The 27922-nt window shown below is 45.5% G+C and overlaps 1 protein-coding gene across 1 annotated transcript in view; it reads left to right on the plus strand.

Moving 5' to 3' along the window:
* LOC124606207 (dual specificity protein phosphatase 22) overlaps positions 1-27922 on the plus strand; it is a 271561-nt gene that overhangs the window by 48519 nt on the left and 195120 nt on the right. The window lies entirely within an intron of this gene.

Below are 27922 nucleotides of genomic sequence, written 5' to 3' on the forward strand. Positions count from 1 at the left end.
TGATGCCTCGTGTAAGGAGGAGAAATGCGTACCATCACGTTTCCATTGCCATTGGGGTGCCATTGGTTATACGCCTCGGTCACCTCTTGTTCGCATTGACGGCACTTTGAACAGTGGACGCTACATTTCAGGTGTGTTACGACCCGTGGCTCTACCCTTCATTCCATCCCTGCGATACTCTACCTTTCAGCAGGATAATGCACGACCGCATGTTGCAGGTCCTGTACGGGCCTTTCTGGATACAGAAAATGTTCGACTGCTGCCCTGGTTAGCACAATCTCCAGATCTCTCACCAATTGAAAACGTCTGATCAATGGTGGCCGAGCAACTGGCTCGTCACAATACGCCACTCACTACTCGTGTTGAAGCTGCATGGGCAGCTGTACCTGTACACGCCATCCAAGCTCTGTTTGACTCAATGCCCAGACGTATCAAGGCCGTTATTACGGCCAGAGGTGGTTGTTCTGGGTACTGGTTTTTCAGGATCTATGCACCCAAATTGCGTGAAAATGTAATAACATGTCAGTTGTAGTATAATATATTTGTCCAATGAATACCCGTTTATCATCTGCATTTCTTATTGGTGTAGCTATTTTAATGGCCAGTAGTGTATTTTCAGAGTAGGGCGCCTTTGATTGTCATCCACGGTACCCGTACAGCACAGCGGTACGTCGACGATATTCCATACTCCGTTTTGTTGCCCTCGACGGCAAGCTATCCTGGGCTTACGTTTCAGCGAGACAATGCCCATCCACACATGGCGAGTTTGTACTGCTCGGCTTCGTGCTTTCCGAACACTACCTTGGCCAGGAAGAACGTCTGGAGCATTATGGGCAGTGCCCTCCAAGTAGTTCGGGATTTTGACAATATAATGAGCCAGTTTGACAGAGTTTGGCACAATATCCCTCCGGAGGTCATCCAACAACTCTATCAACCAATGCCAAGCCGAATGACAGCTCGCATAAGGGCCAGAGGTGCACTAATGCGTTACTGACATCGCTCAATGTGTGAAGCTCTTTCTCTTGATAAAATCATGAATTTTTTTCTGAAACTGTAATAATTTGTTTATTTGTACATGTACATCACATCTACCGATTTTCGTCCCATTTGGATAATTCCATTTTTTTATCTTCGAGTGCATGTAAAGCCGTAATACTTATTGATTTGTTGCAATATGTAATCTGTTTCATCTGTACAAAATTCATAGATATTAGCAGCAATAATTCGAAAGAAATTTGATTCAATACTGATAAAATTGAGAAATAACCTAAACACTGTGAATATTACCTAAACTGGTCAAAAAACGGTTTGCTTGAACCGAAAGGCAAAAGAAAGAAAAAATGGTGCAAACAAAACAAAATCTCGTAATGTCCGATGGTGAGCGTAACAGAGCTTACAAACATTGTGGCAGTCATACAACTCTTGAACTGCTTTCGCTGTTAGTCTCTAAAAGCCACTCTCAGTACATAAAAATAAGCCGTCTGCTACCGAGTCATTACACTCTACAGAAGGATTACACTGAATTCAAAATGCCCTCCGTTAGCACTGACACAATCGTCAATGGCCCCTTACTACTAAATAAACGGAGCGGGTAGAGTATTGTCTAAGAACACATTGTAAGTTCGTCCTTTGAGTTTGGGTATAAGAACGGGGAAACCTAACAGTCACCAACAATGTCTCAAATATTAGTGGTGTACAAGGCTGCAATGTCTCTATTTTTCAGTGTCTGTGTAGTACTATGCAAGCATGTTAGCATGCAAGTCTGCTGACGATCTACAGCCGTATGAAACAGGAGAAATGTATCCAAAATTGCGAATACGATTAGACATCAGCCATAAAATTAACTAGTGACACATCAAAATTTGCGCCAAACATAACTCGAACCCGAATTTTCCGCTTAAAGTGAGTTACCTACTTTTTTTTATTTTTTAGATTTTGTGTCATCGCAGTCATGAAATACTTAAAACTACAAAAAGAGGAGAAGCTAATGCCACCGCCAATTTTAGCCTAAAATTTTAAGAAGCAGCCTGAACTCCCAGTTGGTGCGCAGAAAGATACGTATATAGCTTCTTTTCTGTGTTTACTTCGTAGATTCTTATTTAAATTGCGTGTGAGTTTCGTATAGGAGGTGTAATTTCGAGTTTTAGTTACTGTAATCGTAAATTCAGGCAGATTGTAGCGCAGTCGTTAGGCATTTGTTTTGTTTTGGTACGTCAGTGGCCCTTGTCTGTCTAGTAGGCTCTCAGAGACCAGTGTAGCCTGAGCTCCCAGTTGGTCCACATCGACAGCGCAGAAAGATATGTATATAGCTTCTTTTCTGTGTTTACTTCGTAGTTTCTTACTTAAATTGCGTGTGAGTTTCGAATAGGAGGTGTAATTTCGAGTTTAAGTTACTGTAATCGTAAATTCAGGCAGATTGTAGCGCAGTCGTTAGGCATTTGTACAGGTTAGTTCAGGGCTTCCCAACCTTTTCAGCTGGCGGACCCCTTCTTCATTCGAAAATCCATGGCGGACCCCTAGGCAGTCCAGAGCACAGTAACTTTAAATTTCAGAGTGAAACCCATGGTACTGAAAGCTTCTTAATGCAAGTACCATGTTCCCAATGACCCCCCCCCCCCCTTCCCTAGTATCAATGGTCTTTGATTTAGAGATGAATGAAAACAACTTGAAATTATCGATCCAGTTTGAATTCCCACTGTATCGAGACACTTACTAGTGGATTTACTCCCTTTGTTCAACACACAATAGCCTGATTAAAATTACTTGATAATTGACATTTCACACGTTGGAGCTGCCTTCCTCCAAGAGCAATCAACGTCACGTCCAAACTGTTCGCTGTCGACAAGCTGCCGCTTTTGGCTACTGTTGTGTAAGGAGCATGCATATTTCGTAACAGTCGTGTGTGTGTGTGTGTGTGTGTGTGTGTGTGTGTGTGTGTGTGTGTGTGTGTGTGTGCGTGTGTGTGTGTGTGTGTGTGTGTGGTTTTTCGTGAAATCCGAAGAAAAATGTTCAAATGTATGTAAAGTCTATGGGACTTAACTTCTGAGGTCATCAGTCCCTACTCTTACACACTATTAACCTAAGTTTAACTTCCGCTAAGGACAACACACACACACACACACACACACACACACACACACACACACACACATGCCCGTGGGAGGACTCGAACCTATGGCGCCAGCGGCCGCGCAATCCACGACGACATGGCGCCTGAGACTGCGCGGCCATTCCGCGCGATTGTGAAGAAAAGAGGCAGACCCATAATTCGGGATACAAACACATCAAGAAAGAAAAGAGGCCAAGGAATTGCTTTTAAAGGACTATTGTGACATCTGTTGTGCAATGCATGGGGATACATTCACCCACTTTACATGCGTTTCCAAAACCGGATTTCGTAAAACGATGTCCCAGTTCCGCTTTTGGTTGGTCAGGGAAAAACTTCAAAATCTGCTTTTATAAAGCCTTTTCCAGTTCCGCAATCGATTTTCGTGCCCATGTAAACAGGTCGGAAAGTCTAGTTATTTTTACGTCTATCCGTATCTACTGAACGGCAGTTGGTAGCTGGCAACTGGCAGGCGGCATGACAACAGTTATCCACAGCTGACAATTTCTACTTGGACACTATATCGTGGCAGTCAGCCTCGACTGTAAACAAATTAAGAAAACAAACAGACTCTCTTATTTCTATATAACAAAGCATTTCACAGAACGTAAGACCTTTTTTTTCTCAAAGAAAACAATTCTGCCAGAGGAGGTTTACATTTTACAAGGTGGCACGTGAAAAGTCCTCATTTGTTTACGCTCGTAGCCAGTTGCCACAATATAGTGTCAGCAAGTAATTGTAATTGAAGTATAGGCAGGCAATATTTTTAACTGAGAGGACGGAATATATTATAAAGAAAAGAAGTTAGCTTTAGAGATAATTTTAATTTCCGTAACAAAAATATGAATGCCAACAGAATTCTGTTAATAATTATTTTGTAAATGATAGAAGACAGAAACAAAATTCCTACATAGTTATAGTTCAGGTACGTTCACTGAGCATCTACAAAGAAAAATGCTTTCTTCTTTACTATACTTGAGTTTGTAGGAATAATAATGGAATCCTAATGTGATGGTTGAGGGTGCTTCTGCTGACACAATTTTGAAAAGTTGGGGTTCAGTTCTTGACAACTGGAGACGGATGTCTGTTTCGGCATCTAGACAGCTTCGGTACTTTGTTTTGTGGGCAACATAGATCGAGAATCCAGATTCACACATGTATGTTGTGGCAAACGGAAGAAGTACACGTTTTGCCTTTTCAACAAGGGGGTAGTATTCCTTGTTATCAAAACGAATCCAAAAGTGTGAGTAACCGTCAATGTCAAAACTTAATTTCAAGGTAGGGTCTGTGACAATTTCTATCAACAACTCATATACATTGGGTGATAGGATGTTCGCCTTTTTGTATACAGTGAATGGGTTGACCACCCATTCGTATTTCTGCAGCTTCTCATCTTCAGCTGTTGGGAAATAATGCTCCAACAATGACATCAAACTTCGGAGATGTTCCAGGATTTGATGAAACAAATTCTTCCCAAGTGCCAATGCTTTGGTTTTCAAAAACTCCTTGAGAAGAGGAAAACACTCGACCACCCCCTCCTCGACACTCTCTGCCCAAAAATTGATTTTCCTCTTGAATGCTCGAACTTTGTCGATAGCAGTGACGTTTGTTTCACTTTGCCCTTGGAGTGAAATATTCATTTCGTTCATTTTGGAGAAAATATCTGACAAATAGGCAAGTATACACTGCCAATTTTCGTCGTTAATGTCTGCTAAATTCGTGTTATGCTCCAAAAGGAAAATTAAGACTTCCAATCTTAATTCGTACAACCGGGAGAGTGTGTTCCCACGTGAGAGCCACCTCACTTCTGTGTGGAGAAGCAGGGAACGATGAAGGATTCCCATATCTTCACACAGTATTGTGAAAAGTCTTGACTTCAACGGCCTTGATTTTATGTAGTGAATGATTTGAATGGATTCGTCTAAAACTTTCTTGAACGAAGCAGGCATTTGTTTCGTAGCTGAAGCGTATCTGTAAAGAGCACAATGACTACTGCTGCAATTCTTGGCGTTTTCTTTTATTTTCGTTATTGCTGCGACTGTTGGACCCGTCATAGCTTTTGCACCATTGGTGCACACATCTATGCAATTAGACCATGAAACTTCGTTAGTCCTTAAAAATTATCCAACAGACGGAATATTTCAGCACCTGTTGTGTTGGCAGGTAGTGGTCTGCACAAGAAGGGGTCCTCCCCAAAACATCCAGAATATTCATAACCGACAAAAGCCAATAAAATCGCTAATCCTGCAACATTGGTGGATTCATCTGTCTTCAGAGAAAGTGAGTTGTGTTGGATGCGAGAAACAAGAGTGTCTTTCACATCATATGACATGTCAACAATGCTTCTCTTGACAGAATTGTCTGATAATGGCACCGAAGATACAAGCTTTACTGCCTTTTCGTCTATCATGCAAGAAACAATATCATTAACACACGGCTTTATGAGATTTTCTGCAATAGTATGAGCTTTGCCTGTTTTTGCAACTTGATAACTAACCAAGACAGAAGCTTTTAATGAATTTTCATTAATTGTTTTTGCATGAGTTTTCATGCAATGCTGAGAGACAGCTAGTTCAGCACTCTTGCTTTTGAAAAAATCGATGTCTTTAGCCTGGAAATCCGGGTGAGTACCTTCGAAATGACGGCGCAATTTAACTGGAACCATTGAACTGCTCGGAAGGACTTGCGCACAAATTACACACTGAGCTTTACCCTTCTTTGTCTCCATAAAGCCCATTTCTTTCGTTGTACTTCTTGGTTATTCCACTTCCACAGGATATTGCAACCAATGGAGTACTTGCAGCGTTTTCACGTAATAAATCTGGCTGTGGAGCTTTTTGTGATTGTTCTTCGTTTGGTCGTCCTCTCTCCTCATTCATTTCAACTGGAAATTTCCCTTGTTGTGAAGGCGATGGAGAAACTGCACCCTTCTTCAATGATCCTGACTTCAGCCACCGATCCATATTAGAAGTAATAAACGGGTCAAAGATCGACTTATGAAATAGGTAGTGCACTGACAAAGCAAGTTTAACATTTAATGATCCCAGGGGCCGCATACGTGCCAGCGAGCGCTGTGATTGGTCGACAAAGCTCGCTCCGCGCATTCGTAAAAGGTTTCACCGCATGTAGCGCGTGAGCCGTCGTACAAACGACCTCCGTATTGTTGCGAAACAGTCGATCAGAGAAGCCGCATTCTCCGGCACTAAACTGTGTATGCGTTCTCACTTAGGAACCGCAAAGGCTGTTTGGGAATACGACCTGAAGTAACTGTACAAATGTTTTCACACGAAAAAAAAAAATAGTGATGAATTTGATTTTCACATTTTTATTCAATAATTTTACTCATTATTTTACACGATTTGGTGAAAGGTGGCCGCGGACCCCCTAGAAAGAGCCGGCGGACCACTAAGGGGTCCGCGGACCACACGTTGGGAAGCCCTGGATTAGTTCATACTTTCTTTGCGTGTTTCCCTTGCGTTATCTAGGCACGGACTCGTGTTTCAGTAACTGTTGTTCAACATCGATTAGAATGGACGGGGACTGTGATTGCTGTGTTTGGATGAGGGCTGAGTTGGCATCCCTTCGCTCACAGCTGCAGGCGGCGCTGACTTCGGTCACGCAGTTTGAGACTGTTGCCAATGGGCACCACTGTGGGGAGCCGGACTTGGGTATCACGTGGATGTCAACCTCGTCCCGTCTGTCCCCAGCTCGGTCTGCCGCTGTGGTTGCCCTGGTTGCTGCCCACAGTGGGGCTGAGCCCTCGCCCGTGGTTGATTTGATTGGGAGGTCGTTCCAAGGCGTGGCAGGCAGCGAAAGACGTCCCCGGAGGCTGATCAGAAAGCCTCCCCGGTGCATCTGACAAACAGGTTTCAGGCACTGTCTCTGGCTGAGCCAGATGCAGCTGCCTGCCCTGTTTCAGAAGATGATTCTCAGCCTTCAAGGTCCGGGCAATCACAGAGGGTGGGCTTATTGGTAGTTGGGAGCTCCAATGTTAGGCGTGTAATGGGGCCCCTTAGGGATATGGCGGCTAAGGAGGGGAAGAAATCCAGTGTGCACTCCGTGTGCATTCTGGGTGGAGTCATTCCTGATGTGGAAAGGGTCCTTACGGATGCCATGAAGAGAACAGGGTGCAGCCAGCTGCAGGTGGTGGCACATGTCGCCACTAATGACGTGTGTCGCTTTGGATCCGAGGAAATTGGATTCCAGCGGCTATCTGATTTGGTGAAGGCTGCCGGTCTTGCTTACGAGATGAAGGCAGAGCTCACCATCTGCAGCATCGTTGACAGAACCTGTAACGCCGGAAATGCATATCCTCCTATTTCATCTATTGTACTATTATTTTTTTCCTTGTTTTGTTACCTCAAGATATGACATTTCTGTCTCTTTATATATTGTAATTGCTTTACTGTTTGTATATATATATTTATGCATTTATGTCGATGTATAATTGGTTTGTTTCGTAAATATTATTTGTATTTTTACGCTGGGTCTTGCCTAGGGAAAACTGCCATCGAACGATTACATCGATAGGTCGTGTGAAGAATCAAAGTGTGTAGGATCTTTGGGAGTGTTAACTCTGCCGCGTGAAGCGCGGGCAGGGCAGTCGGAGTCTGGCTGGAGTAGCGAGTGGAGCAGGTGTTGTGTGACGCTCCCGCGAGTTGCCGCGCTTTCGGGGTTTGGCAGCATGTAATTGCGCTCGACTCGCGATGATAGTTTCTGACATGGTGTCGCGGACGGGAAGCATTAGCTGGCGCACATCAAGAGCCCGTTTCGCCTGGTGACCGTGTCGAGAAGAAGGCGCGCCAACATCCAGCTTCTGCAACAGTGACGACCGACAATGAGTGACTGTCGCCACCTCCTCGATCGACGGCTTCAAACCTTCAATCAACCAACAAGGAAGACTAAAAGCACGTAAAGTTTCAGAACTGTATGGCAGACCTCAGCTTTTCAAATTGTTCCATTTGCCTCGCAAAATTACAGCAACTTAGCATGAACCTTTGTTGCTCATTGTCCCAATTGCATTGCCAAGCAGGGTCCCTTCCTTTTCCGAAATGAACCCGAGTGTCGTTGAAATTCAAACGCCAGCATTAAAATAATATAATTACATTTCACTGCTTTAATTTCAAAGTTCAGTAGCTGGCTACAATATTTAGGTTACACGAGCACAAATTTAGAGTGCGAGTTTTGTTAGCATATTTTAGCTTACCTGTGACTGCAGCTCAGCTTGGTACGTACTAAATTTTACTATTGTTAATAGTTCAGAATCATTTAATTCAAGTTCAAAGTTAAATCTCTTGTTTCTAAATTGCGTAGAGTCAAGTCGCTTTTGAAATGATTGTTGAGGTAGTCCAAGACTAACCGTATTTTACTGGATTTCGATGTGCTTCAGAAAGAAAGCTCACTATTAACTTCAGTCACTAAATTAACTTTCGATTTTCCGGTTTTATTAATTCTTTTGCTAAATTAAGTCAGAGTGTAGCGAAATTTATTACTTCTGACGAACTTTCAGTTTTCACACTACACGTGTCAACCTTCAGTTGCCACGCTTCTAGTGTTAATTATATGTGTAATAACCTTTCTTTTTCAGTTACTATAGTAATTGTCCTTAGGACTGGCGACCGTGATTTCCCCCAAATCTCAAATATCTAATTACCGCTAGTTAATTGTTAACGTAACGGCCGCACATTTACTTTCTTTATTAACTTTACCCCTTTTCAAAATTAATTTCCACCAGTTTCATTTGCATTTTTCCTTTCATTTAGATGTAACCCTTTCCTCCCTCTTTACCGATAGATTAACTTCGGTGACGATTGCTTTTCCCAAATTTCCATTAGGTACACGCGGTTTAATTTTTCACTGTCATTAAGGTCGATAAGTGAGGGGGGAGGTTACAAACCGACTGCGAACCTTTGGTGCAGAGCCGGGTGGAGGGTCTGAATCAGAGGCTCAGACGGTTTTGCGACCGTGTTGGCTGCAGATTCCTTGACTTGTGCCATAGGGTGGTGGGGTTTCGGGTTTCGCTGAATAGGTCAGGAGTTCACTACATTCAGCTGGCGGCTACACGGGTAGCGGAGGCTGTGTGGCGTGGACTGGACGGTTTTTTAGGTTAGAAGGCCTCGGGGAAGTTTGGGGTGGGCTGCAATCTCAAAGGGTGCATGGCAAATACAGGATGTGCTTGGATCAAGGAACAGTCAGAATTGTAATTGTAAATTGTTGTAGTTGTGCTGGGAAAGTCCCTGAGCTTCAAGCGCTGATAGAAAGCACAGAAGCTGAAATCTTTATAGTACAGAAAGCTAGCTAAAGCCTGAAATAAGTTCTGCAGAAATTTTTACGAAGTCTCAGACGGTGTTCATGAAAGATAGATTAGGCAGAATTGGTGGTGGAGTGTTTGTGTCTGTCAGTAGTGGTTTATCTTGTAGTGAAGTCGAAGTAGATACTCCGTGCTAATTGGTATGGGTGGAGGTTATACTTAACAGCCGAACTAAGTTAATAATTGGCTCCTTCTACCGACCCCCAGACTCCGATGATATAGTTGCTGAACAGTTCAGAGAAAATCTGAGTCTCGTAACAAATAAATACCCCACTCATACGGTTATAGTTGGTGGGGACTTCAACCTTCCCTCGATATGTTGGCAAAAATACTTATTCAAAACCGGTGGTAGGCACAAAACATCTTCCGAGATTGTCCTAAATGCTTTCTCCGAAAATTACTTCGAGCAGTTAGTCCACGAACCCACACGAATTGTAAATGGTTGCGAAAACACACTTCACCTCTTAGCCACAAACAATCCAGAGCTAATAGAGAGCATCATGACTGATACGGGGATTAGTGATCATAAGGTCGTTGTAGCTAGGCTCAATACAGTTTCTTCCAAATCCACCAGAAACAAACGCAAAATAATTTTATTTAAAAAAGCGGATAAAGTGTCACTAGAAGCCTTCCTAAGAGACAATCTCCATTCCTTCCGAACTGACTATGCAAATGTAGACGAGATGTGGCTCAAATTCAATTGAGAGATAAATTGGTAAGAGATGGAACTGATCCCCCATGGCACACAAAACCGAACGCTTTTGCTGAGGCAACGGAAAAAGCATGCGAAGTTCAGAAGAACGCGAAATCCCGAAGATTGGCTAAAATTTACAGACGCGCGAAATTTGGCACGGACTTCAATGCGAGATGCCTTTAATAGGTTCCACAACGAAACATTGTCTCGAAATTTGGTAGAAAATCCGAAGAAATTTTGGTCGTATGTGAAGTACACAAGCGGCAAGACGCAGTCAATACCTTCGCTGCGCAGTGCCGATGGTACTGTTACCGACGACTGTGCCGCTAAAGCGGAGTTATTGAACGCAGTTTTACGAAATTCCTTCACCAGGGAAGACGAATGGAATATTCCAGAATTTGAAACACGAACTGCTGCTAGCATGAGTTTCTTAGAAGTAGATACCTTGATACGGGCAAGTCTTCAATCGAGATTGTATACCGATTAGGTTCCTTTCAGATTACGCTGATACAATAGCTCCCTACTTAGCAATCATATACAACCGCTCGCTCACCGATAGATCTGTACCTACAGATTGGAAAATTGCGCAGGTCGCCCCAGTGTTTAAGAAGGGTAGTAGGAGTAATCCATCTAACTACAGACCTATATCATTGACGTCGGTTTGCAGTAGGGTTTTGGAGCATATACTGTATTCAAACATTATGAATCACCTCGAAGGGAACGATTTATTGATACGTAATCAGCTTGGTTTCAGAAAACATCGTTCTTGTGCAACGCAGCTAGCTCTTTATTCGCACGAAGTAATGGCCGCTATCGACAGAGGATCTCAAGTTTATTCCGTATTTCTAGATTTCCGGAAAGCTTTTGACACCGTTCCTCACAAGCGACTTCTAATCAAGCTGCGGTCCTATGGGGTATCGTCTCAGTTGTGCGACTGGATTCGTGATTTCCTGTCAGGAAGGTCGCAGTTCGTAGTAATAAACGGCAAATCATCGAGTAAAATTGAAGTGATATCAGGTGTTCCCCAGGGAAGCGCCCTGGGACCTCTGCTGTTCCTGATCTATGTAAATGACCTGGGTGACAATCTGAGCAGTTATCTTAGGTAGTTCGCAGATGATGCTGTAATTTACCGCCTAGTAAGGTCATCCGAAGACCAGTATCACTTGAAAAGCGATTTAGAAAAGGTTGCTGCATGGTGTGGCAAGTGGCAGCTGACGCTAAATAACGAAAAGTGTGAGGTGATCCACATGAGTTCCAAAAGAAATCCGTTGGAATTCGATTACTCGATAAATAGTACAATTTTCAAGGCTGTCAATTCAACTAAGTACCTGGGTGTTAAAATTGTGAACAACTTCAGTTGGAAAGACCACATGGATAATAATGTGGGGAAGGCGAGCCAAAGGTTGCGTTTCATTGGCAGGACACTTAGAAGATGCAACAAGTCCACTAAAGAGACAGCTTACACTACACTTGTTCGTCCTCTGTTAGAATATTGCTGCGCGGTGTGGGATCCTTACCAGGTGGGATTGACGGAGGACGTCGAAAGGGTGCAAAAAAGGGCAGCTCGTTTTGTATTATCACGTAATAGGGGAGAGAGTGTGGTAGATATGATACGCGAGTTGGGATGGAAGTCATTAAAGCAAAGACGTTTTTCGTCGCGGCGAGATCTACACTCCTGGAAATTGAAATAAGAACACCGTGAATTCATTGTCCCAGGAAGGGGAAACTTTATTGACACATTCCTGGGGTCAGATACATCACATGATCACACTGACAGAACCACAGGCACATAGACACAGGCAACAGAGCATGCACAATGTCGGCACTAGTACAGTGTATATCCACCTTTCGCAGCAATGCAGGCTGCTATTCTCCCATGGAGACGATCGTAGAGATGCTGGATGTAGTCCTGTGGAACGGCTTGCCATGCCATTTCCACCTGGCGCCTCAGCTGGACCAGCGTTCGTGCTGGACGTGCAGACCGCGTGAGACGACGCTTCATCCAGTCCCAAACATGCTCAATGGGGGACAGATCCGGAGATCTTGCTGACCAGGGTAGTTGACTTGCACCTTCTAGAGCACGTTGGGTGGCACGGGATACATGCGGACGTGCATTGTCCTGTTGGAACAGCAAGTTCCCTTGCCGGTCTAGGAATGGTAGAACGATGGGTTCGATGACGGTTTGGATGTACCGTGCACTATTCAGTGTCCCCTCGACGATCACCAGTGGTGTACGGCCAGTGTAGGAGATCGCTCCCCACACCATGATGCCGGGTGTTGGCCCTGTGTGCTTCGGTCGTATGCAGTCCTGATTGTGGCGCTCACCTGCACGGCGCCAAACACGCATACGACCATCATTGGCACCAAGGCAGAAGCGACTCTCATCGCTGAAGACGACACGTCTCCATTCGTCCGTCCATTCACGCCTGTCGCGACACCACTGGAGGCGGGCTGCACGATGTTGGGGCGTGAGCGGAAGACGGCCTAACGGTGTGCGGGACCGTAGCCCAGCTTCATGGAGACGGTTGCGAATGGTCCTCGCCGATACCCCAGGAGCAACAGTGTCCCTAATTTGCTGGGAAGTGGCGGTGCGGTCCCCTACGGCACTGCGTAGGATCCTACGGTCTTGGCGTGCATCCGTGCGTCGCTGCGGTCCGGTCCCAGGTCGACGGGCACGTGCACCTTCCGCCGACCACTGGCGACAACATCGATGTACTGTGGAGACCTCACGCCCCACGTGTTGAGCAATTCGGCGGTACGTCCACCCGGCCTCCCGCATGCCCACTATACGCCCTCGCTCAAAGTCCGTCAACTGCACATACGGTTCACGTCCACGCTGTCGCGGCATGCTACCAGTGTTAAAGACTGCGATGGAGCTCCGTATGCTACGGCAAACTGGCTGACACTGACGGCGGCGGTGCACAAATGCTGCGCAGCTAGCGCCATTCGACGGCCAGCACCGCGGTTCCTGGTGTGTCTGCTGTGCCGTGCGTGTGATCATTGCTTGTACAGCCCTCTCCCAGTGTCCGGAGCAAGTATGGTGGGTCTGACACACCGGTGTCAATGTGTTCTTTTTTCCATTTCCAGGAGTGTATTTACGAAATTTCAGTCACCAACTTTCTCTTCCGAATGCGAAAATATTTTGTTGAGCCCAACCTATATAGGTAGGAATGATCATCAAAATAAAATAAGAGAAATTAGAGCTCGAACAGAAAGGTTTAGGTGTTCGTTTTTACCGCGCGCTGTTCGGGAGTGGAATGGTAGAGAGATGAACCCTCTGCCAAGCACTTAAATGTGAATTGCAGAGTAATCATGTAGATGTAGATGTAGATAAAGAAAAGCTGCACGACTTCAGGCGTTGGCCCGTTTCAAGAAAAGCTCCAATAACTTCTACCACAAACAGAACGAAACCACTTCGGCTGTATGTGTACGTCTTCCGGACTAATCTAAATCTCCAAATATCGTAGTGTGTACGTTTGTTAGTGCTCGCACACTTTTCGTGATTCCCACACAGGGAGAGACAATATTATTATTGTCGTTGTGGCCTGTCTTTGTCTGTAATACCAAGTTGCAATGCCTATATTTTTCAGTGTCTCTATAGTACTATGCTGTGTCCTTCAGACATGCACCTACTTATCAATAATATGTAAATACATACCTGAGAGACACTGCATAATCTTATACACATAGTCAAAACTACAAACATTGCAAACTTTTATTACATGCAAGACACACAAAGCCGAAGATAGTTACATTGTCTCTCCCTGGGCGCGAATCACACGAATTACGGAAATTGTCCAAGCACTAAGGGACGTAGACTGCGGCATATGGAGGTTTGGAAGGCGACTGTTTGAATTAAGTGAGAAATCTGAGTTCGAGTGCCAGTCTAGCACAAATTTTCAGCTGTCATTAACAAATTGTATAGCTGACGTCTAATAGTATCCGCAACTTGCGTATACATTCCTTTCTATTAACGGTAGGGTTTCGAGTCTTCCTCTGACTTGTTGATTCCATTTTCTTATGATTTTTTTTACTGATAATTGGTGTTATCAGTGTGTCTGTTTTCATAATTTTCGTGGCAAATCGGCATGAGCTACCATTTAATGTAAATGTTGTGTACATAGTTCCGCGTAGTCAGCGCGTACACAACTTTCCCACTAGAGCGCGCCCCGCTAAGCACAACAGCGCAGGCGCAGCGCTCGTCTGTCTCCGCACTACGAGATGGCGCTACCATAGAGACGGACCAAATTCTGCTTCCGCTGATCCGCGTATTAATATGTAATGCAGCCAATGAGATTGCTGCTAACGTAGAACCTTTCCTCCTGGCGGATCACACTCGCGCAGTGATACATGAACGCGCGAGGTATTATAACAAGTGTACAGACCTCCGATTAGTCAGTCTGCATTTGTCTGCATCAGTCTGTACCAGTCTGCCTTAGTCTGTACCAATCTGTACGAGTTCTACATTTGTCTGTACTAGTCTATAGTCAAGTTTCAGTCTGCGCCTAATAAGATTACCATATTCCTGTACATAGCCATGAAGATAAATGTATAGACACTTTTTTCAAGTATCAGAGATATATGTGAGAATAAGATTAACGTACCAATACCAAAGGAACTTCAGATTGTCAATAGTAAATAGCATCCAGAACCAAGTTAAGTAATTTTTATGGTTGTTATTATTTTAACAAATGTATATGAAAATTAATAAAGTTCTGTTTAAAGTTGGTCACCGTCAATCTGCTACCCCAAGCGTGCAAGTGGTATTTATATCGACTGACTTAACGGCAGAAGATAAACACGCCACGATAAGACCACGAGACATATAGCTGACACTCGCCTACTTCGTTAGAGCGACTAGTCAAATAATCTGATGGTGTGTGTACTGAAGGTCTTACAGTACGCACACCACAGTAAACTACTTTCAATTATAGCGTATTTTGGTCGAAGATACTGTTCTTTCTACTAGTGAAATGATCGTATAGCATTACTGGCCGGCAGACCCCATCTGGACTGTTCGGTTGCCTAGTGCAACTCTTTCTATTCGACGCCACTTGGGGGACTTGAACATCAGTGATGGGAACAACACGACACCCAGTCTCCGAGCATAGAAAATATCCAACTCGGCGAGGAATTGAACCCATAACCCCAGCATCTAAATCAGGGCTGGCTACGGCGTGGCAAACTTCCCGTATGTTGGTTATGCGGACTGTGTGCTTGCAGAGGCTGGCCTGTCTCGGCTTTGCTGGATCCTTCCCAGGAGGAAGCCGTACAGCACGACGTTTCATTGAGTAGTCGGTGAGGCATTTACGATGGGCATTACTCTCTTCTGTTCGGCAGGATCGTGACGTCGGCGCTGTTAAACCCTTCGCTATTTGAAGATAGTAACTGTTCCGAAAGAACAGATACCAACGATGACCATGCAGCTTCTCTAGAAAGAAATTTTAATTATTCGAAACCCTCAGCTGCCAACAGTTGTTGTTGATATACCTCAATGGGGACAGCTGTAAATGTGTGTCCCAACTGGGGCTCGAACTCGGGACCTCCCGCTTACATGACAGGCGCTCTATCCATCTGATGAGCGACTGCAGGGATTTATCCCATGCACGCTTCCCGTGAGACCCAATTCCTAGCTGTCAACAACCTACATTAGTAATGTTCCTAAAGGATATTTGCTCATTCAGGCATTACTCGCGCCAACTGAGGTGACGATTCGCGTAAGAGTTCGGACAAGGTGTGCGCATTCGCACTGAAGAAGATAAATGGCCGGGTAGCCTTTAACTATATGAATATAGTAACTACGTTGTGGACACTTGGGAATGTGGGTCTCACGGGAAGCGTGCAAGGGATAAGTCCCTGCAGTCGCTCAATCCTCTGTACCCTCTGTGGCTCAGATGGATAGAGCGTCTGCCATGTAAGCAGGAGATCCCGGGTTCGAGTCCCGGTAGGGACACACATTTTCAGCTGTCCCCATTGCGGTGTAGCAAAAACACCAGTTGGAAGCTGAGGATTTCGATTAGTTATCATTTCCTTCGCTATTTGTTCATGGTATGAAGGACGTTTACAGGTCCAATGGCTGTCTGCATGAAAAGAGGCAGCATAGCGATCTATCGTCACAAACCTTTAAAACTGAATGGCAACGAGAAATTCGAGGGATAAGAAATTTTAATGTTCATTATTCAGTCGCATAATCGACAGGTACTGCAAATTTCCTATCAAGTGCTCTTATAATACTGTACTAAACGAATTCAGACATTTAATTGACTGTGAGAGAGCAAAAAATTACAATGACTGACAAACGGAAGCAATTCTTCTGTACGTCAAGAAGCACTTTGTGCTAAATTTCTTGGTATGGAGCACGTGAAGAAATTGGCAGTACGGATAGTAAAATTTTTGAAGTCGCATGCGTTATTCCACTATCAGCTGCAACAGTTTTTGCTGTAACTGGACGAAGAGTATGGAGAATTTATATTTTACTGCGAAGTTCGTTGGCTAAGTGAAGGGGCGTGCCAGGAAAGATTAATCGAGTGAAACCTACTATTGTAGAATTTATGAAGGAAACAAGAGCGCAGGAAAGAAAATTAAAACATCCAGAATGAATTGATGACATCACATTTTAAGTGGAGTTGACTGCACACTGCTCACAGTAGGACATCGCAAGGTAATGAACAACTTATTTCTGACTTGATGGGGATGCATTTAAAAAGAAACGCACTAGAAAGCACATTGTGGAAGGGACGAATTCTGACAAACACAGTCCACTTCCCTAAGCTGATTGCCGTTAAAGAAAATGAGAGGTCTGGAGAATTAATTTTGACCATAAAAGAATTACAAGGATGGATTTGTAGACGTTTTGAGGACAGTGCCCATCTTACATATGTTGGCTAGCTTTAATAGAGTCCATTTTCCATTTCAGTTGAAAGCACCCCTGAGCGCGTGCAGATGTAACTGATTGACCTGAGAGATAATTCCCTTTTTACCTCCAAACTGTCCAGGATGTCTACATTGTTTTCCTCAGGCACAGTTTTCACTTTTCCATACTAAGGTTGCAGAAGTGCTACAATATTTCAGTCAACGTGTGTGTGTGTGTGTGTGTGTGTGTGTGTGTGTGTGTGTGTGTGTGTGTGTAGACCCTTTTTCAATTAAAAAACTAAATAACTGACGATTAGATGGCAATGTGAGTGCAAAAAACTGCGATATTGTCTGCAACTGTTTGTATGTCAACAGTTTTGTACTACACTACTGGCCATTAAAATTGCTACACCACGAAGATGACGTGCTACAGACGCGAAATTTAACCGACAGGAAGAAGATGCCGTGATATGCAAATGATTAGCTTTTCAGAGCATAAACACAAGGTTGGTGCCGGTGGCGACACCTACAACGTGCTGACATGAGGAAAGTTTCCAGCCGATTTCTCATACACAAACAGCAGTTGACCGGCGTTTCCTGGTGATACGTTCTTGTTATGCCTCGTGTAAGGAGGAGAAATGCTTACCATCAAGTTTCCGACTTTGATAAAGGTCAGATTGTAGCCTATCGCGATTGCGGTTTATCGTACCGCGACATTGCTGCTCGCGTTGGTCGAGATCCAATGACTGTTAGCAGAATATGGAATCGGTGGGTTCAGGAGGGTAATACGGAACGGCGTGCTGGATCCCAACGCCCTCGTATCACTAGCAGTCGAGATGACAGGCATCTTATCCGCATGGCTGTAACGGATCGTGCAGCCACGTCTCGATCCCTGAGTCAACAGGTGGGGACGTTTGCAAGACAACAACCACCTGCACGAACAGTTCGACGACGTTTGCAGCAGCATGGACTATCAGCTCGGAGACCATGGCTGCGGTTACCCTTGACGCTGCATCACAGACAGGAGCGCCTGCGATGGTGTAGTCAACGACGAACCTGCGTGCACGAATGGCAAAACGTCATTTTTGCGGATGAATCCAGGTTCTGTTTACAGCATCATGATGGTCGCATCCGTGTTTGGCGACATCGTGGTGAACGCACATTGGAAGCGTGTATTCGTCATCGCCATGCTGGCGTATCACACAGCATGATGGTATTGGGTGCCATTAGTTACACGTCTCGGTCACCTCTTGTTCGCATTGACGGCACTTTGAGCAGTGGACGTTAAATATCAGATGTGTTACGACCCGTAGCTCTACCCTTCATTCGATCCCTGCGAAACACTACATTTCAGCAGGATAATGCACGACCGCGTGTTGCAGGCCCTGTACTGGCCTTTGTGGATACAGAAAATCTTTGACTGCTGCCCTGGCCAGCACATTCTCCAGATCTCGCACCAACTGAAAACGTCTGGTCAATGGTGGCCGAGCAACTGGCTCGTCACAATACGCGTCACTACTCTCGATGAACCGCGGTATCGTGTTGAAGCTGCATGAGCAGCTGTACCTGTACAAGCCATCCAAGCTCTGTTTGACTCAATGCCCAGGCGTATCAAGGCCGTTATTACGGCCAGAGGTGGTTGTTGTGGGTACTGATTTCTCAGGATATATGCACCCAAATTGCGTGAAAATGTAATCACATGTCAGTTCTAGTATAATATATTTGTCCAATGAATCATCTGCATTACTTCTTGGTGTAGCAATTTTAATGGCCAGTAGTGTAGATAAAAACTATATAACGTCGTGAGCGCGTCAAAGAAAAATTATAATCAAAATTTGTTTTTTCCGTGATCTTTGTTGTTTAGAAATGTGAAATACAAAACGAAGTCATAAGCAGTGTATCTGCATTGCCGTTTAAACGCGACGCATTAGCAGTTTTCCCATCTTCTTCATCCTCACGGTCAGACAGGGTGCCCTGGCGGTAGCGCCGAAGTACAGGCAGGGTGAGTGCTAAGGCACTCGTGCCACGACGCGGCTCACGAGCCAAATTCGTGACTGCCCTGGGCTAGGGGCAGCGACGCTAACCACTGGTCGGCGAGCTGTGGGCTAGTCGACCCCTGACATAAAGAAACAAGAAAATATCGACATAGGATGCTCTATGAACACGCATCGAGTGTTATGTGTAAGGGAGTTTAGGCAGGTAGTGATTCCTCGTTGGTTTCCGTTGATTGCAAGAAACGTCTGCTGTAAATGATAACCAGTGCAGAGGGCGTCGCTCCAGAGAGCGAGCCCGTGTTTCGTTGTAGCCCCAGCCGGCGAGTGAGCAGAACAACTGCAATGAAGGTGCGCCGTCAGAGATTTGTGGCGGCCAGCTGTCAGCTGTCAGGCAGGAGGGCGTGGCCTGCTCGCCATTCTGACGCAGTGCGACGTGGCCTCCCGCTACCGCCAGCTCACAAGAAGCTGCGCCAGATTTCCCATCTGCCAGCGTCCTCACGTCCTAGGAATTCTACTCTTCCCGTTCGTGAACAGTCAGGAAGTGTGCAAATGTAATGAAACCTTTGCTACATTCAAAGCAAGTGATCAGGGGAAGGCAACGGTATTGATATCAATGAAATGGTGTTTTCAAAATGCTGGTTCATATGTAACAATACGCTTCGCTTGCTCAACGGCGCGAAAGCACTCCCGTGCCGCGGTTCACGCGCTCCAAGCTACACTGATGCACGCAGTCCCGCTGTACACAGTGGTGACAAGTCACAGGACAACAATGTGCACGTGTGGAGATGGCGGTAGTATCGCGGACACAAGGTATAAATGGGCGGTGCATTGGCTGGGTTGTCATTTCTGCTCAGATGATCCATTTGAAACAGTTTCCGAGTGATTATGGCCACCCGACCATAATTAACAGACTCTGAAGGCGGAATGGTAGTTAGAGCTAGACGCATGGGACATTCTATTTCGGGAATCCTTAGGAAATTCAATAGACCGAGATTCATGGTGTGTAGAGTGTGCCGAGAGTACCAGATTTCAGGCATTACCTCTCATCACGGACAACGCAGTGGCTGACAGTCTTGATTTAACGACCCAGAGAAGCAGCGTTTGCATAGTTATCAGTGCCAACAGACAAGCAACACTGCGTGAAATGACAGCAGAAGACAATGTGGGGCGTACGACGAACGTGTCAGTTGGGATAGTACGGTGAATTTGGCGTTAATGGACCATGGCAGCAGATGACCGCCGCGAGTGCCTCTGCTAACAGCACGATATCGCCTGCAGTGGCTCTCCTGGGCTTGTGACGTATCGGTTGGACCCTGGACGACTGCAAAACTGTGACCTCGTCAGATGAGTCCCGCTTTTAAGTTGGTAAGAACTGGTAGTAGGGTTTGAGTGTGGCGCAGACCCCACGGAGGCCATGGACCCAGGTTGTCAACAGGGCACAGTGCAAGCTGGTGGTTGCTCTATAACTGTGTGGACTGTGTTTACATGGAATGGACTTGGTCCTGTCGTCTACTGAACCGATCAATAACTGGAAATGGTTATGTTCGGTTACCTGGAGACCATTTGCAGCCATGAATGGCTTCATTTTTCCAAACGGCGGTGGAATTTTTATGGATAACAATGCGCCATGTCATTGGGAAACAGTTGTTCGCGATTGGTTTGAAGAACATTCTGGGTAATTGAAGCTAATGATTTGGTCACCCATCGAACATTTGTGGAACGTAATGAAGAGGTCAGTTCGCGCACAAAATCCTGCAGCGGAAACACTTTCGCAGTTATGGACGGCTGTAGAGGCAGCATGGCTCAGTATTTCTGCAGGGGACTTCTTCCACCGACATGTTGAGTCCATGTTACGTCGAGTTGCTGCACTATGCTGGGCGGTATTAGGAGGTATGCTGCGACATTTATGACCTTAGTGTACAGTGGAGTTGTACCGCTATCCGCGGATGAGAAAATAAGCTCAGTGCACAAAACATTAGTGCACCTTAAAAGGCCAGCGTGGTCGCTTTGGAGCGCTTCGGTGGTGCAGATCTAGTACCCGGCGCTCACGTAACCCTCCACGTACTCATCATGACAGTGAACGGTGTTGATAGTCGCGTAGTGCTGGACGAAAAATACACTTGAGACATTAGCTTGGGCGCTGTAGTGGGTTCCAGCAAACCTAGATTTACTTCTAGAGGAGATCGAGCTGATACTGCAACACGCACGAAATGTTAGCTCACTTTACTAAGAGTTGAAAAACATGTACTACTTAACTTGGAGACAATCCATCTAAACAGAAATTTCTATGTACAGGTTGAGTCAAAAAGAAAGAACGGGTTTCAATTGTTTGTTACACACAAACTATGAAAGACAAAAGCATTGTGTATATCACTGAATAGAGCCAGGTTCAAAGTTTTATGGTCGCACAGACTTTATACCATACACTCAACCTGAGCACCATATGTTGCTCGAGAGACATCTGAATGTTAGTTCATTTCATTCCACACACGAATCGACAGCTTCAACAATTCGATTTCTCAGCTCTTGAAGGGTGGTGGGACAGAGACACTGTCTTTTATGTAACCCCTACAGTCAAAAATCGCAAGGTATGAGGTCTGGTGATCTGGACGGCCAAAAGCAATGAACAGGAATTAGTTGTCCATCTCTTCCAATCCAACGATGTGGGGTGGTGTTGTTAGGACGACGCCGCACCTCAAGGTGAAAGTGAGGCGGGGCGCCGTCATGCAGAAATGTAAGCCGGCCGCTGTAGCCGATAGGTTCTAAGCGCATCTGTCGGGAACCGCGCTGGTGCTACGGTCGCATGTTCGAATCCTGCCCCGGCCATGGATGTATATGATGTCCTTAGATTAGTTAGGTTCAAGTAGTTCTAAGTCTAGGGGACTGATGACCTTAGATGTTAAGTCTCATAGTGCTTAGAGCTATTTGAACCAAAAAAGTAAAATCATTGGAATCTTCGTGAAATTGAGGGAACAACCAATTTTGCAGCATCTCCAGGTATGCCATTCCATCTCGCAGTTCCCTCCGCAAAAAGAATGATCCTTAATATTTGTGACCAGAATGGCACAAAACAAATTCAGTTTCGGCGGGGCTCTTCATGTTCGAAGGCGAGACTAGAATTTTGTGATCTCAAATTTTTACATTATGACGGCTTACTTTACCCGTGGGATGAAACGTTGATTCGCCCGAAAACATCAGTCGTTCGGAGAAAGTGTTCTCTGCCATATCCTGGAAATCTGAAATGCAAAACTCGTACCTTCTGTTACGGCGCTATGACGCAGCTGCTGCAGTAACTGCGACTTATAAGGCTTCATATGCAGTCGTCTTTGAGGATTACGCCACACCGTTGTTTGGTGGAGTTGACATTCGTGGCCTGCCCGTCTTGTGGACTTCCGAGGGCTCTGTGTGAACGGACCTCTGGTACGCTCAGCATTTTCTTCAGACGTGCGTGGCCGTCGAGTACTTTTCGCTTTGCATATGCAACCAGCTTCAAAGAATTTTGTATGTCACTCATAAATCTGCTTGTACAAAGGCGGATTCGTGCTGAACCTTTTATAGTTTGTCTCAAATAAACAGTTGAAATGTGTTATTTCTTCTTGAATCATACGGTATTTTTTACTGTCGCTGAACTCTTAAACTTATCGCTCGATACAATTCAGGATGATAGTCCCTCAGTGCACCGTTGCCTGTCAACTTTGATACACAGTTCTGACTAGCTTCACTGTGTGATTTGGGTTTTTCCGAGGCAGCTCTGAAAGCAGGCAGATCGACGTTTGTCGCTGTAACTCCGGTTCTGGTTATCTGAAACATGAAATTAACATATCACGCTGATCCTTACAGATGTAATTTTAGCTCACCTTAGGGATTAGCTCAAATAATTTTTTTGGCGAGATCAAGGATACTTGAAAGAAAATGACCGTTTTTGGTTCAAAAGGCTCTGAGCACTATGGGACTTAACATCTATGGTCATCAGTCCCCTAGAATTCAGAACTACTTAAACCTAACTAACCTAAGGACATCACACAACACCCAGTCATCACGAGGCAGAGAAAATCCCTGACCCCGCCGGGAATCGAACCCGGGAACACGGGCGCGGGGAGCGAGAACGCTACCGCACGACCACGAGCTGTGGACGACCGTTTTTGGATCCCTCTTTTATGACCGAAAGAAATACTAAATATATAAAAAAAGAAAACAACTACGGCGAACTGAAGAGAATTAAACTTACTTTACGGGAGACCAAAAACCATTAAAATCGGATGAAAACTGTAGCGTGGGCGACGACAACCATGTCGAGAAACATGGTTTTGAGAAAGGCGCGTTTTAAGTTTGACAAGTATTTATCATATTAAGAAAAGGACAAAGCTTTACATTTACGGAATGTCACGATGCCTGGGTCCATAATAACTGTCCCCCCGACTAGTGGATAGCCGCTTTCTGGTAACTTGACCTGATAATCCCTCATTTTCGTCCTCAAAACCGTTTTCGTCGCAGAGCGCATCGCCGCTGGCGTCTCTTACCCTCACAGAATCTGTGCATTTCATCGCCGATTTTGATTTTACGGGCATTAACGCAGTGTGGCCTACACTGAATAGACATACGGCCAAATTTGAAGCAGTGTTGACAATTTCGGCTGGATGTTATTTTTGAAGCGTATCTCCATGTGAGACTGTTGAAACTTTCATTTACATTTTGAGTAAAACAGTCCAAACAACACTTCAGCAAATTAGGTTTACTCAAATCGATGTAAATAGAAGCGTGAGCGCGGAACCGGTTCTGAAACGCCGAGGCGTGCCGTGCGTGCTCGGCTTCAAACGCTCCTAGAATCGTTACTTTTTGGAGTTCGCACGTAATATTTTGGGGAATAAGTCTTCAACGTATTTAAATATGAATTCCGAAATAAAAAAATTCGTATTTTTTTCGATAAACCTGTCGTTCCTCCTCAAGTACTCTTCCATAAGCAGCGGCGTGTGGATCTTCCTGAAGGCGTGTCTACGCCGACGTCTCTCATCAGTTGCTTCGTTAGACTGAGACTTTTCTAACTTGTGGTTCCCTCGTGAGGTACCAACATTGATATGGGACCTCGTTCTTCGGACGGTTGCATAGAATCAGAGTAGTAAGATGTGTCGAAGTTTGAACGTGACAAAACGGCATTAAGTAGCTGACGTTTTTGGACGTTCAATATGCTACAACGTGAATTAAGTTACCCGTTTTTTCATGTGTCAATACGTATACAAAGAATGACGTACCACTGGTAGGCACGTAACAGGACTTAGGACAGGCGCTAACTGACAGAGATGGGACACATGTGTCACGACACGTCGGTGACAGTTTTGAACCAGACATGAATTTTCGCTGCTAGTGAAGTTTAAGAGCGAACAATGCGAACTTAAGTCGTGCAATGGATATTTGGAGTCGGATACCTCGTAAAGGGCCAATGCTCGTGACGAACACCAAGCTCTACGTCCGCTGAGGGCCAAATTACACAGAAACTGGACACTAGCTGCCTGGAGGCGGCTGGTGTCGTCACACGAGTTTCTGATTTGCCTCAATCAATGCAAATCATCGACTGCACTGGCGGGTCATTTAAACAGGGTTATTGTGATTTAACCTGACCCAAACAACCGATGCCTTTTTTTTTAATGCTGAAGAAAACCCATTAAAAACATAAGACCTAGCTATATTTAACTACGAAAATGTAACTAACATGGGGTAGGGTGGGGCTTTCTGAATAATGGGTCTGCGTGGATAAAAATAAGAAAACACTTTACTGCCCAGCACGTGTGCGCAGCACACACATCATCATGTTACAGGACCGTCGCTAGACCATCAATCGTCCAGAAGGAATTAGAAGAGGTAAGGCAATACTGCTTGCTACAATCCGCCAAGAAATATTAAGTAGACAAACTGCCTATTGGCTTCTGTCTCGGGTTCTTCGGCCGACGTTCATCTAATGATTTTTCTGACGTTTCGCCAGCACGAGTGGCTGGCATTGTCAAAGCTTCACCCTCCATTGCCGGTGGTGAACTGGAGCCGAGCTCGCGGCCGCAGACTATATGTACCTGGCGCCCCAACGTCCGAGGGCTTCTCCGCGGCCATTTCCGGTGCGGTTCTCCTCTTGCTACCTGCGACGGTCGTTCGCTGCAGTACGGGCAGCCAGGATCCGTTTACCTTAAGGCTTTCCTCTTTCTTGTTGAAACTGTTCGCATGTTTTTGGATTTCTACAGCTTCTCTGAACAAGCGCGTGTGATAGTGCTTCTCTACAGCCAGAACTTACGTGTGGGCGAATTTTATTACGTGGTCGGTCTCATTCAGTGCGTGCTCTGCCACGGCCGATTTCTCCACCTGCCCCAACCTGCAATGTCGCTTATGCTCTTTGATCCTGATGTTAATTGATCCTCCAGTCATTCCGACATAAACTTTTCCGCATGTGCATGGTATGCGGTATATTCCCGACATTGCAAGTGGGTCTCTTTTCTCCTTCGCCGATCTAAGACACTCTTTGATCTTCCTTGTCGGTTTGGAAATCGTCTTTACGCCGTGTTTGCGCAATATACGGCCGATTCTGTCCGTCACTCTGGGAATGTATGGCAGAAAGGCCGTACCCGACATTTCTTTTTCTGGTTCCTTACTTCGCCGAGTGTTTGGCTCTGTTACACTTCTAATGTAATTTGTGGAGTACCCATTGCTCCGCAGAACAGTTTCCAGGTGTTGAATTTCTCGTTTGAGGTGTTGAGGCTCACATATTCGTCCTGCTCTCGTTACGAGCGTACTAATCATGCCTCTTTTCTGGCTCGGGTGGTGGTTTGACAGATTGTGGAGGTATCTGTCCGTGTGTGTCGGTTTCCGATACACGCTGTGTCCCAGGTTTTCGCCGTCCCTTGTGACCAGCACATCTAGAAATGGCAGTTTCTTGTCCTTTTGTACTTCTATGGTAAATGTTATGTTGGCATGGAGGCTGTTCAAGTGTCTCAGGAATTCACCGAGCTGCTCTTCACCATGGCTCCACACCACGAAAGTATCATCGACGTACCTGTACCACACCTTAGGTTTGCAAGTCGCCGAGTCCAGTGCCTGTGCTTCGAATTGTTCCATGAAGAAGTTGGCCACCACTGGACTGAGAGGACTACCCATGGCGACACCTTCCAGCTGTTCGTGGAAATCGCCATTCCACGTGAAATAGCTCGTGGTGAGACATGCATGGAAGAGCTTTTTGATGTCTTGCGGGAACATGGAACCCATGTGCTCCAGAGCGTCACTGAGTGGCACTTTCGTACATAGCGAAACAACATCAAAACTGACCAGGATGTCGTTTGGCGCAAGTTTCAGTTTCTTCAGCTTCTCAATGAAATGTCCTGAGTCCTTAATGTATGTGTCGGTCTTCCCCACGTGTGGCTGGAGCAGAGTGGCCAAGTGTTTCGCCAGTTTATACGTTGGTGAGCCAGGAGCGCTAACGATCGGTCTCAGTGGAACGTTGTTCTTATGGATCTTGGGTAATCCATACAGCCGAGGCGGTAGGGCTTCTGTGTTGCGCAGGTTTCTCTGTATGTCCGCCGGCAGAGAAGACGCCTTGATTAATCGATTCGTATTCCGAGTGATACGCTGCGTCGGATCTGCGCTTAGTTTTCGGTACGTCGTTGGATCTAATAGGTCTCGGATCTTTTGCTCATAATCTTCGGTCTTCATTACGACGGTCGCATTCCCCTTATCGGCAGGCAGTACCAATATACTCTTGTCGGCGTTGAGATTCTTAATGGCTTGTACCTCTTCTTTCTTCAGGTTGCAAGCTGGTGGTTTTGCTCGGCGCAGTATCCTGGCTGTTTCAGTGCGTATTTCCTCTGCCCTTTCACAAGGAAGGGTCCGAATGGCTGCTTCGGTGTTGGCAATGATGTCCTCCATAGGTATAGTTCTCGGGATGATAGCGAAATTCCCTCCTTTTTGAAGAACAGACACTTCCTCCTCGGTCAATTGTCGTTCAGTGAGGTTGACCACTGTGTGTGACATGTCGGGAATCGCCTTGTCGGTCTGCTTCTGGCATCTTTCAAACTTTTTCTTTTGCCGCTCGGTGCAGCGCTCGAGTTCGTTCTGCATGCTCCTGTGAGTGATGCTGTCGATCTTGTCCCAGTCGTCTCGATGCATTCTGCTACTTAGTTGATAGAAAATCAAAAAGCATAAGCGACATTGCAGGTTGGGGCAGGTGGAGAAATCGGCCGTGGCAGAGCACGCACTGAATGAGACCGACCACGTAATAAAATTCGCCGACACGGAAGTTCTGGCTGTAGAGAAGCACTATCACACGCGCTTGTTCAGAGAAGCTGTAGAAATCCAAAAACACGCGAACAGTTTAAACAAGAAAGAGGAATGCCTTAAGGTAAACGGATCCTGGCTGCCCGTACTGCAGCGAACGACCGTCGCAGGTAGCAAGAGGAGAACCGCACCGGAAATGACCTCGGAGAAGCCCTCGGACGTTGGCGCTCCAGGTACATATAGTCTGCGGCCGCGAGCTCGGCTCCAGTTCACCACCGGCAATGGAGGGTGAAGCTTTGAAAATGCCAGCCACTCGTGCTGGCGAAACGTCAGAAAAATCATTAGATGAACGTCGTCCGAAGAACCCGAGACAGAATCCAATAGGCAGTTTGTCAACAAGTGGCCACGAAAGCCTTAACAATTTTGAAATATTGAGTAGCTTTGAAATAAGTATGTTGTTGAAATTCATGAAGTACATGAACGCTAGTTATAAATCTTTCCGCTACCAGTTATATAGGATTCACCAGATCGTTCAGCAAGACAACCAGTGGCATCGATTATAAATTTGAGCAACTGCTTACACTTAAAAAGTAATAACGGAAAGGGGCTATGTCAATCAGTCTTCGTGGGACTTTCTAAATTGGAATGCAAAATGTATTGTTTCTTCTTCATTAAAGCGTTGATGTAGACTAACTATATATAATAATCCCGCAGCGTCC

Source organism: Schistocerca americana, chromosome 3, assembly GCF_021461395.2.
Source record: "Schistocerca americana isolate TAMUIC-IGC-003095 chromosome 3, iqSchAmer2.1, whole genome shotgun sequence".
NCBI classification, from domain to species: domain Eukaryota; kingdom Metazoa; phylum Arthropoda; class Insecta; order Orthoptera; family Acrididae; genus Schistocerca; species Schistocerca americana.